An 18139-nucleotide genomic window follows, 5' to 3' on the forward strand; every position below is an offset into this window, starting at 1 on the left:
GGACGGTTACAATGAGGAGCAGATCGGTGTTTCTTGGTCCAGGAGAAATCCATCTCACACATTACAGAGCATTTTCTCAGGTTTGTGTCTGAAGGAAACAATGTTTATTACATTCCCGTTTAATAACAGTGATAGAGAAACTAGAAGCCTTGTGTGTACTGAACCTGCACTTCTTATTTAGGCTTTTCATGTGTTGCTGCTGCACCCTGCTGCCAAAGTGAGGAGGGACAGGACAGTATTTGTCACAGTCCTGTGAGGACTCTTGTCACTGTGTCTCTCGCACAGTAATACAGGGCGGTGTCTTCAGTCCTCAGGTTATTCATTTGTAGATATAACGTGTTCTTATTATTGTCTCTGGAGACTGTGAATCGCCCTTTAACTGAATCCTCATAGTATATGTTGCTCCCACTGCTGCTAATATAGGACACCCACTGTAACCCTCCCCCGGGACTCTGTCTAACCCAGGACATGTAATAGCTGCTGAATGTGAATCCGGAGGCTGCACAGGACAGTGTGTGAGAGGCTCCGGGCTTTATCACCACTGGGTCCGACTGGGCAAGTTGGACATCAGACAGAACCCCTGGAAGAGACAAACACCATGACACATAAAGAGACTTCTACACACGTGTGACCTCAGGGACATTAATCATTTAAATGACATGTTATCCTGATCTTGTGGGAAATGTCTCCTGGGAAATGTTACCTGTTAAACATGACACTAATAATCCCAGCCTGAGAAAAGTCTCCATAACTGCAGAGTTTGGGGGCAGTGTGGGAGTGTCAGGGGGTGAGCGGCTCCTGCAGGGGACAGAGTCACTTCCTCTGCTTTATCTGGGACTCGGGGACAGAGACTTTTATACACAGGACATGTGGTTACTGTATTTGCATAGTGTCCTAATTATATATAAATAACCAGCGTGCACATCTGTCCCTTTTCATATATACTTATATACAGCTCATTACAGGGAAATGCATGTAACCCCTGATATTCATGCAGTTCCCTATGTCTTTATAAAGTGACATACAATTTCCTATCATTTTGCTAGTCAGAATATTATTAAGAATATAATAATTATTATTTTGTTAATACTTTTAACATTTCCATGGCAAACAAAAGCTTTTGAGGATTTTACAATCTTTATGTGGGTTTTTGGGTGATCAGACTGTTTGTCAGAATATAAAGACACAGGTAACATGTTCGCTTTTCTGTCTTTTCTTTGTATAGTAATTATGAAGCTGTCATTGGTCAGAGAAACAGTAACTGATCTGCTAAATCATGTGTTCCCGACAATAAATCTCACATTCATGTTTACAGGATAAAAATAAGTAAGACAGTTACTTTATGGGGAATTTGATATTTCTTAGGGGTCAATTACACAGAAATCAGTCAAATCTACAATTTAAATGGAACTTTCCCTTCATCCCCCTGTTTTTTTTTCTCTCCGAATATTTCCTTTTGAATAAAAACAGCCCCAAGAGCAATGCGGTGCTGCCTGTCTGGCAGCCAAAGGGTTACATTAGGGCTGTATTGTATCTATGTTAATGCTGGGCTTTTATCTGTCACATATTAAGGAGCCTCGACCCATAGGGGAACGGGACAGCAGGAACACTGGGCTGAGACCCTGGAACCGCCTCCTTTTCTCCTCTTTCCCATTACTTGTGGGGGTTGTGGGTAAGGTTGAGTGGGAGGGGTTGGGCTGGGTGGGAGAGGTAGGGTTGGGTGGGAGAGGTTGCGTTGGGCTGTCTGGGAGAGGTTGGGATGGGTGGGAGAGGTTGGCTTGGGTTTGAGAGAGGTTGGGATGGGTGGGAGAGGTAGTGTTGGGTGGGAGATGTTGGCTTGGGTTAGAGATAGGATGGGCTGGGAGAGGTAGTGTTGGGTGGGAGAGGTTGGGCTGGGTGGGAGAGGTAGTGTTGGGTGGGAGAGGTTGGGCTGGGTGGGAGAGGTAGTGTTGGGTGGGAGAGGTTGGCTTGGGTTAGAGATAGGATGGGCTGGGTGAGGTAGTGTTGGGTGGGAGAGGTACTGTTGTGTGGGAGAAGTTGGCTTGGGTTAGAGAGAGGTTGGGCTGGGTAGGAGAGGTAGTGTTGGGTGGGAGAGGTAGTGTTGGGTGGGAGATGTTGGGATGGGTGGGAGAGGTAGTGTTGGGTGGGAGAAGTAGTGTTGGGTGGGAGAGGTAGTGTTGGGTGGGAGAGGTTGGGCTGGGTGGGAGAGGTAGTGTGGGGTGGGAGAGGTTGGGCTGGGTGGGAGAGGTAGTGTTGGGTGGGGGAGGTTGGCTTGGGTTAGAGATAGGATGGGCTGGGTGAGGTAGTGTTGGGTGGGAGAGGTTGGGCTGGGTGGGAGAGGTAGTGTTGGGTGGGAGAGGTTGTCTTGGGTTAGAGATAGGATGGGCTGGGTGAGGTAGTGTTGGGTGGGAGAGGTACTGTTGTGTGGGAGAAGTTGGCTTGGGTTAGAGAGAGGTTGGGCTGGGTAGGAGAGGTAGTGTTGGGTGGGAGAGGTAGTGTTGGGTGGGAGATGTTGGGATGGGTGGGAGAGGTAGTGTTGGGTGGGAGAGGTAGTGTTGGGTGGGAGAGGTAGTGTTGGGTGGGAGAGGTAGTGTTGGGTGGGAGAGGTTGGGCTGGGTGGGGTCTCCAAGTTCCTCGTCTGCCCATAACCACTTCGGAGACAGAAGTGGACGTAACCACACACGTCATAGAGCGTGACCAGTTGTCTGGTCCCAGGGCAGCAGCTTGTGGAATGAGAACATGATTGTTGTATTTAAAAGATGTGGAGCCTTACTTAGGTAACCACTAGCAAGGACAGTGTGTGCATGATCGTTTGTGGCAGCCAAGGAACGTATGCGAGTCTGGCATATGTGTTTACTTTTGCGCATGGAGTATTATCTCCAGATCACGGGTTACATGTGTCCTGGTCCCACAGCACAGTGTGAATACTAACTTTCTATAGTTTTACACTCTTTGTAATAGCACTGGGGTATGAGCCCTGTCTTTCGTTTGTGCGAAGTCCTTTTGAACACTTATATACCCACTATACAGTGTTAACCTCCTGGCTGCTGAAAGGAGGCAGTGGAGGTACATGGTTACTTGCGCAACTTAAAGGGCTACACCCCGACATGCAAATTTGCACACTATTATACATTAAGTTTTATCCATCTAAGGTGTTTGGTGTAAGTTTTCTCCATTGAGTTTACACATTCTACCACCATGTATCTAGCAAGATCACTGTGGTGATTATCAACAGTATATGACCTGATTCGTGTGTGGCTATGGGGAGTACTCACCACCCTGTTCAATCACACAGCTGCTATAGTGAGAGACTGTTTGAGATATATTGCACCATTCTTCCTGTGGGATTAGAACCCTCAGAGCTTGATCAACAAGACACCCAGATGGGGTTATATAGGAGGGTTCTATTTGGAGTATTTAATATCAGGTACATCGTGTTTTGTCATGGTCAAGGGTGATTTCATTTCTCCCCTGACCTGTAATGAGAAGATTTGGATATTCAGCCAGTTACACTGAATACAGGGCTGTTGTCTCCTTATACCTACCTTTCAACATAAGGAATTAGGTACTCTGTATGTACTGATCACTCCTACTTCGTTCTCCACAGAATTCACTAGATAGTTACATATACAGCAAGAACTACAGTGATATCAGGTGCATGGGTACAATCCATTCAGTCTCTCATACTCTTCTTACTATATGTAGGACCACACAGAGATGACAAGTTGATATATATCACCTTGTGGGTTCAAATTCCTTGCTTCTTAGCGCCCCATTGGGACATCGATTTACATTGGTGATACACTAGCGCTCTATTCTGGTTTTTAATAATTATATTTTTTGTGTAAAGTTCAGATTTCAATAAAATGTTATTATTTTGATTAGTAGGGTAGTGTGCATCCTTTAGGGTTCTTTCTTCTTTTGTGATATATGTATTGGTGTGTCCTAGCCTCCCTCTGTGCCTCCGTTTCGGGGGGTGATCACGGGCACTGTCAGGGTCGCGAGGCAGACCGGCGGCACATTTGGAAGGTGGGGACTGAGCAGGGAGCGTTCCGCGGCGGCCCGATAGTAGAGGGCGCCGCCATGTTGTGTTTCGCGCATGTGCAGTACCAATGCGCGACGGGAGGCCCTGAGGAAGTTCTCGCATGCGCAGGGAATAGCGCGCGTACAGCTGGCCAATCATCAGGAGGCTCTGCAGTTAATTACAAGTCCCATGAGCCTCAGCAGATCCACCTGACCCCAGGGAACCAATAGGAGTGCAGGATTGCTGGCAGGCAGGAAAGGGAAGCGTTGGGGAGAGACCACGCTAGCCAGAGGGCACCGGAGGAGCAAGGGGAGAGGTAGTGTGTGTGCAGGGGGTCAGTGACCCACCTGCATAGGCCAGATTTCCCCTCAGGCCCTTGTGGTGCTGCAGGGACGCCCTATATAGATAGCGACACCTAGTCACTTACTGTAATAACAGATAGGGACACAGAGTCGCGGAGCTGTGGTGGTGACAGTGGTTTGGATTCAAGCTGCTGGACATCATCAACTCGAGAGAGAGAGACTACGCTGGATCGGCGGATCCTTTGTGAAGTTTGTTGCCTGCTGCTGGAGTAGCCGGAAGGTATTTAATAAGTGCACCAACACCGGTACCAACAGGCGCTGATCCCGCCTTGGGGGGAGGACTCTTTGGGGACACTGGGCTGAGTGACCAAAGAACTGAGCATATATATATACATAACACTGGACACGGTGTGGGGCGCACGCGGTGACGGGAACGTGACATTTCTCTATAGGAGAGTGGCCGAGCCACCGGTAGACGTTATTGCATGCCAGTCATTCAAATGCCATATCATATGTGTGTTATTCCTTATAGCTACAAGAGAAGGTCCTATAAAGGCTTATTAGTAAACGGTTACCAAGTTGAATTGTGTTAGTATTATTCTTACCTAGGGGAATCTCACATATTGGGGATCCTGGGTAAGTGAAGGCGCTGCCAATACTTTAATATTACCCCAGGATCCCAGTTAGCGGAGGCCCAGACCTCGCTGAGCCAGCAGGTACATACAGCACTAGTAGTCACTCTAGATCAGCAGGAAAGAGGGCTACATCCCCACAGATGTTTCCTGTTCACATGGATACAATGCAGCAGAAGTTCTTTACAAAGTGGTATCACCGGAAAACTATAAAAGATGCGGCTATTAAAGTAGACAACTACACACGTGAGAACTTGCTATCTGCTGGACCAAAAAAAGAAGGAATACCACTTATACATACATTTAGTCTGGCATCCAGATATATTAAGGCCGTGAATATGCTAAATGCGCACGACGGGGGGCGATCTGCGTTCTTTGCTAATCTGCTAATGCGTGCGACGGGGGTGTGTCACAGTGATGCGATGGCCGTGACATCACATCCGCATCGCTCTACATCTGCAAATACAAATATGGAGCTCTCCTAGAAGCTGTATGTGATGTTGCTGATGGATAATACTTATCTAAAAACTATGTTACTTGATGGGAGAGAAACAAACGTCCATGACATCAATCGCAAGCGTGAAACACTAAGGGAATTTGCAACTTTGTACCATAATTTTCGGAAGAATGCCAGGAAATTTTTGGAGTACATGAGAAGGACAAACGCTGCATTTGATTATATTTTGGGACAAATACAGGACAAGATAACCCTAAGACTAATTTATGTCACATAATTCGTGCAGTTGTACTAATTGTACTATTGATTTGATTGTGTGTACCTGTTATTAAATGCACATTCTTTGGAGTTTGTATTTTTATATGTGTGAGTAAACAAGCTGATAGATTTGTACAACATAAAAAAATGAAACTTGAAATCCTTATTTCTGTATAATATCACTTTTACAATTCCTTAATATACTTCTTTTATTCCCGTTACAGATTTCTAGCCACTGGAACACCATTTCGTGGCTTGGCATTTTCAGGTAAGATGGGCAAAGTACAGTTGTCCATGAGACAAGCGATGCTATTTACAATGCATTCCAGGCTGATCATATGCCATTTCCTAGTGTGCAAATGTTGCGTAATGTGGCTAATGATTTCTATAGCAAATGGAATTTTGAAAAATTGTACTGTACAATATAGACTGTATAGAGGACAAACATATTCGCATAAAACCCCCCAAAAATTCTGGCACCATGTACTTCAATTACAAGCACTGCCATTCTATTGTCTTGCAAGCTGTTGCAGACGCAAAATGTAAATGTATTGCAATTGACGTTGGAGCCTACGGAAAGCAAAGCGATGTGGGGGTGTTTAGAGCCTCATCGCTTTATCAGCTTATAGAAGGAAATACATTACAGTTGCATATGAAGAACAGCTTGCCATCGGGTACAACAAGACAAAAGTTACTCCATGTACTGTTAGCGAATGAGGCCTATCCGTGGCTCACATACCCCATGAAGCTGTACAGTCGATAAGGATTAACCAAAGAAGAAGAAATATTTAATTACAGACTTTCCCGACAAGACGCTGTGTGGAATGTGCATTGGGGATTATGACAGCAAAATGGCGGAAACTATTACAATCTGTAGAAACTTCTGTGCCAAATGCAAAGAGAATTGTAAAATGTGTGGCTTTACTGCATAATACTGTTACTGATTTGGATGCACAGCGATGGGTCAGCGTGGGGCCGTGTGCCTATAGTTGCTACCCAGCTTGAAAGATGTAGGGGAAATATGCACCTGGAAACATGGCCAAATGCATCTGTGATTCTTTCAAAGATTATTTTAACGCTGAAAGGCCAAAATACTGATTAATAATTGTTAATAACCAACAAACATATTAAATCTGAACTATTGGTCCTGTATTTTATACAGAGGCGACCAATTTTATTCTAACTCGGCTAGTTCCGCAAATTTGGGTATATCCCGGTGATGTTCGGTTTTGTATCGTTTTCGCCCGGAGTGTATTGCGTTATTTTCCCGGCTGTGATTTAAGCATTTTTTTCCTGCTGGCTGCAATACTGCAATGCCGTGTAAAAACACATGGGGGCGTTTGTGAGCTGTTGTCTTTGAAGCCATCCCCTATAACCCCTAACATACATTACTGTACATTTTTATTCATAGTGTACATGTGCAGGGGGTCTCCGGAGCTGAACCGCATTGGTTTCAGATCGGGGGACCCCCTGCTCCCCGAGATACAGCCCCCTTTATGAGGTGCCGGTATCCCTCTGCGTTTAAAGGTCCCGATCACGTGACCGCGACCTGTAAACAAAGCAGAGGGATACCGGCACCCCCTAAAGGGGGCTGTATCTCGGGGAGCAGGGGGTCCCCGGACCTAAAACCACAGAGGTTCTGCTCTGGAGACCCTCTGCACATCTACAGTATGAATAAAAAACATATATAAATAAACACTCGTTCCTTACCTTAGCGGCGATGTGCTACGGTAACGAAGCAGCATTTCCGTATTTTAATAATATTGTACAGTGAGCAGGGGGTTCCCTGAGCCAGAAATTAATGCTCAGGGGACCCCCTGCTCCTGCACAATATTATTAAAAATACAGAAATGCTGCTTCATTACCATAACGTATAGCCGCTAAGGCAATGAAGGGGTTAACCCACCGTGCCCGCTTTATTGTGGGTAGCGGGGGTGGGTGAAGGGGGTATTTGGCCCTTGGTGTGAGTTTAGGACTTGCGGGGGGTTGCGGGTGCACTTAACCCCTTCACGACCGTAGCAGTTAATACCGCTACGGTCATGAAGGGGTTAAACCCTCCCGCTACCCCCTGCAAGCCCTAAACAACCACCGTTGGGGCTAATACCCCCTTCACCCACCCCCACTACCCACAATAAAAAAAACTCACACACAGCAGCCGCCCAAAAAATAAATAAATAAATCTAAATAAATAAATAAATAAATCAATATAAATAAATACATTTGAAATACATTTTTATTTATAGTGTAGATGTGCAGGGAGTCTCCGGAGCTGAACCGCGTTGGTTTCAGGTCGGGGGACCCCCTGCTTCCCGAGATACAGACCCCTTTATGAGGTGCTGGTATCCCTCTGCGTTCAAATGGCCCGATCACGTGACCGCGGCCTGTAAAGCAAGCAGAGGGATACCGGCACCCCCTAAAGGGGCCTGTATCTCGGGGAGCAGGGGATCCCCGGACCTAAAACCACAGCGGTTCTGCTCCGGAGACCCTCTGCACATCTACAGTATGAATAAAAAACATATATAAATAAACACTCGTTCCTTACCATAGCGGCTATGTGCTACGGTAACAAAGCAGCATTTCTGTATTTTAATAATATTGTACAGTGAGCAGGGTAGTTCCCTGAGCCAGAAATTAATGCTCAGGGGACCCCCTGCTCCTGCACAATATTATTAAAAATACAGAAATGCTGCTTCATTACCATAGCGTATAGCCGCTAAGGCAATGAAGGGGTTAACCCACCGTGCCCGCTTTATTGTGGGTAGCAGGGGTGGGTGAAGGGGGTATTTGGCCCTTGGTGTGAGTTTAGGACTTGCGGGGGGGTTACGGGTGCACTTAACCCCTTCACGACCTTAGCAGTTAATACCGCTATGGTCATGAAGGGGTTAAGCCCTCCCGCTACCCCCCGCAAGCCCTAAACAACCACCGTTGGGGCTAATACCCCCTTCACCCACCCCCACTACCCACAATAAAAAAAACTCACACACAGCAGCCGCCCAAAAAATAAATAAATAAATCTAAATAAATAAATCAATATAAATAAATACATTTGAAATACATTTTTATTTATAGTGTAGATGTGCAGGGGGTCTTCGGAGCTGAACTGCATTGGTTTCAGGTCGGGGGACCCCCTGCTTCCCGAGATACAGACCCCTTTATGGGTCCCTAACTGACTCTGTATACTGTAGTAAGGGGCAGGGTCCCTAACCTGGGGCCTGTCCCTGACACAACTCACACTACTGGGTGACTCAGGGCTAGCTGGGGCCTTGGGGGCTGCTGTCCAAATGCAGGGAGTCACTGACTCCTGCCCCCTACCACCTTCCCCTAGCTTCTCCTCGCGCCAACTGCTCAACGAGCTCCAAGCCCGCGAAATGTATCTATTCCTGTCTGCAGGGCAATCCTTCAGCCCTATTGGCTCCCTGGCGTCACATGGGGCGCTGCTGAGGCTCATGGGACTTGTAGTCCCTTCCAAGAGCCTTCCCTGGTAGGCTAGCGTTTGCGTGCTTATCACTGCGCATGCGCAACCCCCCCAATGGCCGCCGCAACTCCCTGGCCTCTTCCGTGCATGCGCAACCCCGGCGCATGCGCGCGCAACTGCAATGGCGGCCCCCGCTAGCCGGGTGCACCGCCGAGTCTCCTAAGGCTCCAACCGCTCCCTGCTCCGGCCCCCACCTTTGTAAGCAGCCGACGGGTCCGTCGCTGGCTCCGGCGGCACCCGTGACCGCGCTGCCACAAAGGAGGGGGGTTTCTAGGAACCGCCGGGGACCAGGCTACACTCTCCCCCTGGTGAAATCCCAACGACCTTGCTTGGGTAGCAGACATAACCATGTACAAACGTTATATAATAAAAAATGCAGTACATAGAATATACAACGAATCACATGTGCTTTGTATGACTGGGTACACCACATAACAACCATCGTAATACCCGAGGCCAGCTGAGTGATTGCTGTTTGCAGAGACCAAGCGTGGGGTGCCCCTAACTGATCATGTGGGGGTACCTCACTTTGACATTTGTGAGCCTCCCCTGGGATAATCTCTTGACTATCATGCTCTGGGGTAACAGTCACTGGGTCCTTACTACTTTCTCTCCCTGGTGGAAGGAATAGTACAATGTCTCTTGACCAGACCTTTACCCGGCCATCCGCAGCATGGATGCGGTAGGCCAGGAGGCCTTGACCCTTTCCGCGGTCCACCACATGGTGAATGGAGCGCTCCTTTTTGGGCCTAAAGGAGGCACTAGTTACCAGAGTGGTCACAGCACAGTCTTTGTTGGCTCCATTAGTCACTTCTGAAGAGATGCCTTCGGGATACATCACAAGCTCTGTGTTTTGAGACAGACGAACTTGGTGATCCGTTGCGTGGAAGTAAGCACCGGGCAGGGCCTCTTCACCGGATATCTCCATCACATCCTGCAGGGAGTAAAGGGTTGGGGCCTCACTGCTGCATTGACTCTCGGTGGCCAACAGGTCCTCGGGGACGCTGTCAGTTTCCACCCTGGCTGTCTTGGGACCTGTCCCCGGCACTTCTGGGGCAGTCCATTCACTTTCTGCAAACTCAGGAGCGTGGGATCCCAGTCCTGGGACCATTTGTGTTGGAGCGTACAGGCTCACACTCAGGTCATGGGCCTTTTCTACGGCCACCTCCATCAGAGCCTGTGGGGAGTAAGGAGGTTCCTCACCACTCCGCTGGCTTGCGATGGGTTCCTCTTCCTCCGGTCCCGTCTTCGGATGTCCCTCCAACACACTGGGAGTCGCCACGGCCGTGTGACTCTTCCACGGAGCCGGCCGCACTAGCACTTTCTGCCGAGGGATGTCGCTGTGCAGCGGGCCCACAGATGCTTCCGCTTCACTTGGGTGGTCTGCCGGCTGGCATATCACCGCGAATGGTTGTTGATCGCTGAAATCACTAAGAGAGGATGGGGGTAGAGACACCTTACCCTGTGACTTCGGAATCTGTGGTTCAGGAATCTGCAGTTCTGAGGGTGGAACCGAATCTAGAACCAGGGTGCACGGACCCCCTGGAACATCTGCTACAGCCCACTGACTCGGTGCGACCACCGCGTTGAAGCTGTCCATTTTGAGCAATGTAGCCTGAAACTTTTGTGGTTCTAGAGCCGAGTATAGAACCATGGTTATAGCACGTGGAGCCTCCGAAACTTCTGTGGTTGAGGTAGATGGGTTAACAGCATCTTTCTCTGCTGGTTCCGGCTCTGGAACCGACTCTGGAACCGGATCTGGAACCGCGGTTAGAGTGCTTGAGCCCTCCGAAACCTCTGTGAGGGGGGTATGTTGATTACCTGGATTGACCTGTCCAGTATGGAAGTCGATCGCTTCTTCCTTGGCGGGTTCCGTAGGCTGCAGCAGCACAGGCTTCAGGAACTGTGCTTTGCAGAAGGCACACTGGGGTCCCCAGGTCAATTTGCCACCTGGGAAGTCACATTGGTTACAGACACATCGTATGCATCCCTCATCATCCACTTCTGCCGCCTGATATTCTGCTGGTAGCTTAAAGGGCTCAAAGTCCATAATACCATATGGGGTATTCTGTCTCTGTGCTAAGCCACTCAAATCGCAGAGGCGGGGCTCGGGTTTTCTTGCCAGACCCAGACAAGTTTCTGCAAAACATTTTTGTGCAGGCTGGTGGCATGCAACATGTGCGCTCTCCTGACTTGGCGGGAGACGCCATTTTAGGTGTGACTCACTGTTAGCATTTCCTGATAATGGAGCCTCCATTTTGATTACAGTCCTTTTAACTACTCTATGGCTCTTGGCATATACAAGGGGGTAGCCCTCTGGTGGGGCCTCTGGGGTTTGTAAAGTCTGAGGGGAATTTTCCCAGCATATGGGCCGATCCGTCATCAGCAGTATGGTACTCCAATGACCAGTGGTGTCATACTTCCGTTCGTTCACCCATAATCTGTCTAGCCCCAGGCGTTCCCTTAGGTACAACTTGTCAGGAATCGGCGTTCTCCACGCTCCCCACACAGAGCACTCCCTAACCGCAGGGAACCCCGGGACACACAAAACAATCCTGCCTTACCGGCCTCCACGGCTCCTCGCTCCTGCCGCCGTCGCGGGATCACTCCCCTCGGCGATTCCTCTGCTCAGCGCCGGGCGCGCCCACGCCCTCCTACACGCACACCTGCACCATCCACTGGCTCGGTTCACGCGCGTACACGAGTTACGTAGCACGCTCAGTCTGCACACTCTTCTTCCCGTCCCCCGGACCTCAGGCTCCGCCCCTGCACACTGCACGGGCACACTCAGGTTATCAACAAGACTCACCTGGCCTGTTATGCCTGCACCAATCTGCAGTGTCTCCCTGTAGCTCTTCCTGTACCGCCTACATTCCTAATTGGACCTTCCTGCTTTATCTAGCTCCTCTCTGCTCTCAGTCTTTGCTCGACATAGTCTCTGTATGGAAGTACTTCTGGATTCTCTCAGTGTTTTCACAGGTTCTGATGCAGCTCGTACGACTACCCCCTCTGGCTCTCGATCTCGGCACTCCTTGGACAACGCTCACTCTGGTAACCCCTTGAACACGGCTTGGACTACGACCTATCTCCACTCTCCACTCCCTGACTTCGGCAAGGCATCATCCACTCTATCTCTACAATCGGTACCGGCAAGTATTATCTACCTTACTACACCTGGCCTGGCAACGCTTCATACCACACTCCGGACATGCTCCCTTTGCTGCGGGTGCGTGTATTACCACTTCCCCCTTCAGCTCAGGAGACGGGTCTGGCATGCGAGCAGCACCGGCGTAACATTATGTCGAGCCCACAAGACGCAGACCAGACCGAACTACAGCAGTTTCTCTCTAATCTGCTTCAGCAAAACCAGGCCATGGCGGATTAAATTGTGGCACTTACACGCCAGGTCGCAGTACTCTCAGACAGGGTACCGACCAGGACCCCGCCAGATGTAAGCCCCCACTCCGCAAGCGCAGTTAGCAGCTCAGATGTAAGGATTCCACCCCCAAGCCTTATGCAGGTGAACCGCAAGATTGTAGGAGTTTCCTAAACCAATGTGAGGTGCAGTTTGAAATGGCCCCCCATCTCTACAATACTGATCGCAAGAAGGTAGCCTACATTTATAACCTCCTCACTGGCAGCGCCCTGGTTTGGGCTTCCCCGGTTTGGGAGCGACGTTCTGACCTTACCCAAGATTACCCGGCATTTAAAGCCGAGTTTCAATGGGTATTCGATTCTCCCGCTTGTCGGGAGATGGCATCTGTTTCTCTCCTCCAGATCACTCAGGGACGGCGAATGGTGACGCAGTATGCTGTGGAATTCTGGACTCTAGCAGCCGAGACTAACTGGGGACAAGAGGCTCTTGTCTCCGTATTCTGGCAAGGCCTGGCAGATCCCATCAAGGATGAACTCTCTCGCCAATCCAGGCCGGATCAATTGGAGGTCCTCATTGATTTGGCTGTCCGAGTGGATCAACGTATCCAGGTACGCCGCTCAGAGCGTTCTCCAGTACTCCCAGCAACACTCCTGCTCCCCCAAGTTCTACCATACCTCTTCGTCCTGCACTGGAGTTGCCAGAGCCAATGCAATTGGGGGTACAACACATCCGCACACCGATACGGCAGTTCCGCCACGCCGGGGGATTGTGTTTCTACTGCGGATCCATGGAACATCTGGTTTGGGAGTGTCCACTGCGTCCGGGAAACGGGAACACCCAGTGAGTACAGAGGGGCTCTCTCTGGGTGTAATGTCTCCATGTCCCCTTTCTAAAAGTGAACTCCCTAAGAAACTTACATTTCCAGTCTTCCTTTCAGGCGATAAGTTCAAGACTTCTACCGCCGCTTTCATTGACTCAGGAGCTGGAGGAAACTTCGTGGATCTTGAATTCGCCAGGTTAAACCGCATACCTCTCGTGAGAAAGAAGGTTCCCATCGCACTGGTCGGTATCGATGGACGTCCTCTTACCCCGGCCCACATCTCCTTAGAGACGGCTCCCTTGCTTCTGTCCTCACATCTGCACAAGGAGATCTTAGTTCTCGATGCCATTCACGCTCCTGGGATACCCATCACCCTTGGTCTTACTTGGCTACAGAATTGTAAGGGGTAAGTGGCCCCAATTAACCAGTGCTACAGAGCATATGTGACCCACAGTAATTGTAAAGTAAATGTTTTTAACTGCGTTTTAAACCGGATCACTTGGTGTGGTATTGCATGCTTGAGGCTATATGCATTAAACCCCTAGATGGCACAAGGTATAACAGAGGTGTGCAGAGTTGTAAGTAGGGAGTGTTTGGACCCCCCCTTGACCTCTGCAATTTCCCTGAATTGAATAATCTTGTATGCCTGGGGTGGCTCTCATTTAAGCAGCAGGTTTACTCACATGCGGTGTGAACGCCGGTTCTGTGTGCCCCATGGCTGACAAGGGATGCAGAAAAAGTGTACCTGTTCCGGTTTGGAAGGGGTGTTTCAGCGGGCACCACGAGGCAGGAAAAAACGTAGCAACTGCTGGACTGTGCTGTGAAATGTCCTTTATTATAGCATAGTTAAAAAGAGGGGGGGAAAAGGATGCCCCTGCACCTCTAACGCGTTTCACCCAAGCATGGGCTTTTTCAAAGAGTGACATTACCCGTGTGCAGGCCTCTGATATACCGGATGTGAACCGGAAGTGACGTCACACAGCAAATGGGCTCTGAGTATGCTGCATGCTGTATGATAGACTGCCAGGCTCATGGTTTGAAGATGCTCACACATAGCGCAAGTGCGCCACCTATGGTGCCTGTCTGCCAGTGAGCCTACACCACACACACAGCAGGCTGCATGATGGAATACTGAGTCATAGCTGAATGACATTCACCCGGAACCCATGGGCTTCAGTGACATGCGCAGTAGGGACTAAAAGGTTAAAAACAAAAGAAATGAAAACGAACATTTTAAGCAATCTACATTTAAACATCAAAAACAATATAATTCATATTATTAATCAAATATAAACCTTAATGAAATCTAAATAAATACAAAGATAAATTTCATAATGTATATGTCATAATAGAAAGCAACAAATGAAAAAAATAGATGAAAAAAATATATAATGATAATAATTAAAATAAAAACAAGTAATGGCAGGGGTAATGGAGATTTCCAATATCTAATTGATGTAAAACATACATTTAGTACATTTATATTGTTATTATTACAATTCATAATTAGAACAATTTGCTTGATCAGAGCATACTTTGTTGCACTTTAAAATTATCAAGTATATATAAATGCAATTGTATGGGATAGAATAACAAGACCAGCAAAACATTGCATAATTGGACATGCTATCAATATAATTTACTGAACATACAAGTGTGAACTTTTCAGATCTCATGATTAATGATATATGTGTTAAAGGAATGGGAAAGGGAAGGGTAGGACAAGAATGGAGAAGGGAGGTGAAGAAGGAAAGGGAAGGGGTGTGGGGGGGGGAGGGGGGGGAGGGGAGGGGGGGGGAAGGGGGGGGAAGGGGGGGGGGAAGGAGGAAAAGAAGGGAAAAGGACCAGAAGATGAATTAAATATTGTCTTATTTGTAACAATATATTGTAGACATATGGAATGGATTTAGTGAGCAAAAAATATAAATATATGTGGTATTTTGCATTCCTCATTAAACATGATATAAAAGGACCAAATGGAAGATATATCAACATTTTAAATAAATGCTAGGTACCCAACATTACAAATAGACAAATTTATTCATTTTGTCGTTTATCATATTGATTGTGATCACTTACTCAAAGGAGTATATTGATGGGCCATGTGGGCGAACTACACGAACAGGAGCACATATTTTACAGGGCTCCCTGTGGCAAGAAATAGATGGTTCTACAAAAAATGTTTTATCTCCCAGTCCACGTTGATACCTCTAGGTGTCATGGTATCTAACGTGAAGATCCAGAACATCTCTTTTCTATTTAGAGTGTTCTGACGATCTCCACGTCGGACTGAGAGTGGAATGTGTTCTAGACCACTGAATGTAAGGTGGTCCAAATTTCCTTTGGGACATTCCATAAAGTGTCGTGCCACAGGGAACTTCTGATCTTTGTTCTTAATACTTCTAATGTGCTCCATTATTCGAAGTTTCAATGGTCGTATCGTTCGCCCTACATAGCCCATACCACAGCCACATGACAAGAGATATATTACATGGTTAGTGTTGCACGTAATAAAACTCCTCAATTTGGTTTTGTTTTTATTTATCTTTGATTGGATTGTTTTAATTGGTTTTGCATAGGAACAGACTTTGCAAAAGCCACATTTGTAAAAACCCATAGGAGGGACAAAGCATTTAGTTTTTGTATGTGGTTTTGTATACATACTTGGTGATATATAATTGGAGATGGTCTTAGCTTTTTTAAATACAAATTTGGGTAACTTTTCAGTATGTGGCTTAAGTTTATTGTCCAATGACAAGATGTTCCAGTGTTTTAATATAATGGAGCGGATGTTATTTGCTTGGCGACTGTGTTGTGTAATAAAATAGAGTGGTGTTGATTCTTTTTTGCAATCTATTTTAATCTTTTTCTTCAACAATTTAATACGTGGGGTATGGAATGCATAATCCAAAGCTTCCTGTAGGTCCATTTTACAGTATCCCCTTTCGAAAAATCTCAAAGCTAATTCTTTAGATTGCTCTACAAATGAGTCATCTGTTGAGCAAATACGTTACAACCTTAGGAATTGTGCCTTCGGTATGCCTTTTATTAAAGGACGTGGGTGACCACTGTTGGCTTTAAGAAACGTATTTCTTGAATTTGGTTTTCTGTAGATGTCAGATTGAATAGATTGACATGAATCTACAGATAAAAGTAAATCAAGATACTCGATCTTTTGTTCATGATGTAAAAAAGTAAAATGTAAGTTGTAATCATTCCTATTTAACTGGTCCACAAATTCCGTCAGGGACCTAGTGTCACCTTCCCAAATCAAAAACAAATCGTCGATGAATCTCCGATAGAAAGTGATGTTTTTACGGAAAGAATTAGTGTGACTAAAAATGTGTTTGTGCTCCCAATATCCCATGAACAAGTTTGCATAGGACGGTGCAAATGACGTGCCCATTGCGGTGCCTCGTGTCTGTAAGTAATAAGTGTTGTCAAAAAGGAAATAGTTGTGTGTGAGTAAAAATAAGATAGATTCTAAAATAAATGTGACTTGTGCTGGTGATAACAGTGATTGATTAAGAAAATATTGTGCTGCTGTAATGCCTTGTGAGTGATCAATAATTGTGTAAAGTGATGTTACATCTAAAGTGACCCATAAATAGTTGGGGGACCAAGTGAATTTAGACAGTGAATTTAATAAATCAGTAGAATCCTGTAGGTATGACGGAAGTTTGTGGACCAGTGGTTGCAAAAAAATATCGATGTATCTGGATAATCCATCTCCCAAAGATCCAATACTAGATATAATTGGTCGCCCAGGAGGGTCGACCAACGATTTATGGATCTTTGGGAGATGGTGAAAAATGGGGATAACTGGGTTTTGAACGGACAGGAAGCTTCTTTCTTTTTCGCTTAACACTTGTAAGATAACACCAAAGTCAAGGATACTGTTTAGCTGTTTTGCAAAAACATCAGTTGGGTCAGATTTGAGGGTTTTATATGATTTTATGTCATGTAATTGTTTTAGTGCTTCTGATCGATATTTAACACTACTTTGTACAACAATAGCACCCCCCTTGTCGGCATTTTTTATGACCAAATTTTTGTTGGTCATCAAGCTTCGAATACTCAGCTTGTCATTTTTGGACATATTATTGCCGACATGGGGGGTGAATTTGTAACCTTTTTCTAATAGTAGTAAGTCTCTCTCGACTAGTTTCTCAAACGTGGCTATGTGTGGGCCTTTGATGTGAGAGGGATAGAAGGTTGAGCGTGTCTTTAAGCCTGAGTCTCTAGAACCTACCAGGAAGGAGGACACTGATGTCTCCTCCTCCTCTGTAGTCTGTTCATCTAGAAGACTGTTCATGTCTTGAAGGGTACATAGCTCGGTGAATGATGTTAAACCGTCATTTGTTGACTCAGAATCCTGAAACATAACAAGGGTAGAATTAGTTACATCATCAGTTATAATCGCATCATCTTTATGAAAAAACTTTTTCAATACTAGTTTTCTAATGAAGCATTGTAAATCTATTATAGTATTGAACAATCTAAAGTTTTCCATGGGAGCGAAATTCAGTCCTTTGTTTAGTAAAGACAGTTCATTCACAGAAAGAGGTATCCCAGAGATGTTAATGACATTATTTTCAGAGCTCATGTGTATTTTTTTCTTTTTGAGACTGCGCCCTCGTCCCTTAGAGCGCCTAGTCCTTGGTCGTTTTTTGGTTGGGAAAACAATGATGGTGTAGATCTTTGCTCACTTTTAGATCCATGTCCATATTCTGAATCATGATCACTGCTATATTCACCTTGGTTAGATGTATGTCTGGTGGAAAAAGACACTCCA

The sequence above is a fragment of the Ascaphus truei genome, chromosome 13, assembly GCF_040206685.1.
Source record: "Ascaphus truei isolate aAscTru1 chromosome 13, aAscTru1.hap1, whole genome shotgun sequence".
Classification (NCBI taxonomy): domain Eukaryota; kingdom Metazoa; phylum Chordata; class Amphibia; order Anura; family Ascaphidae; genus Ascaphus; species Ascaphus truei.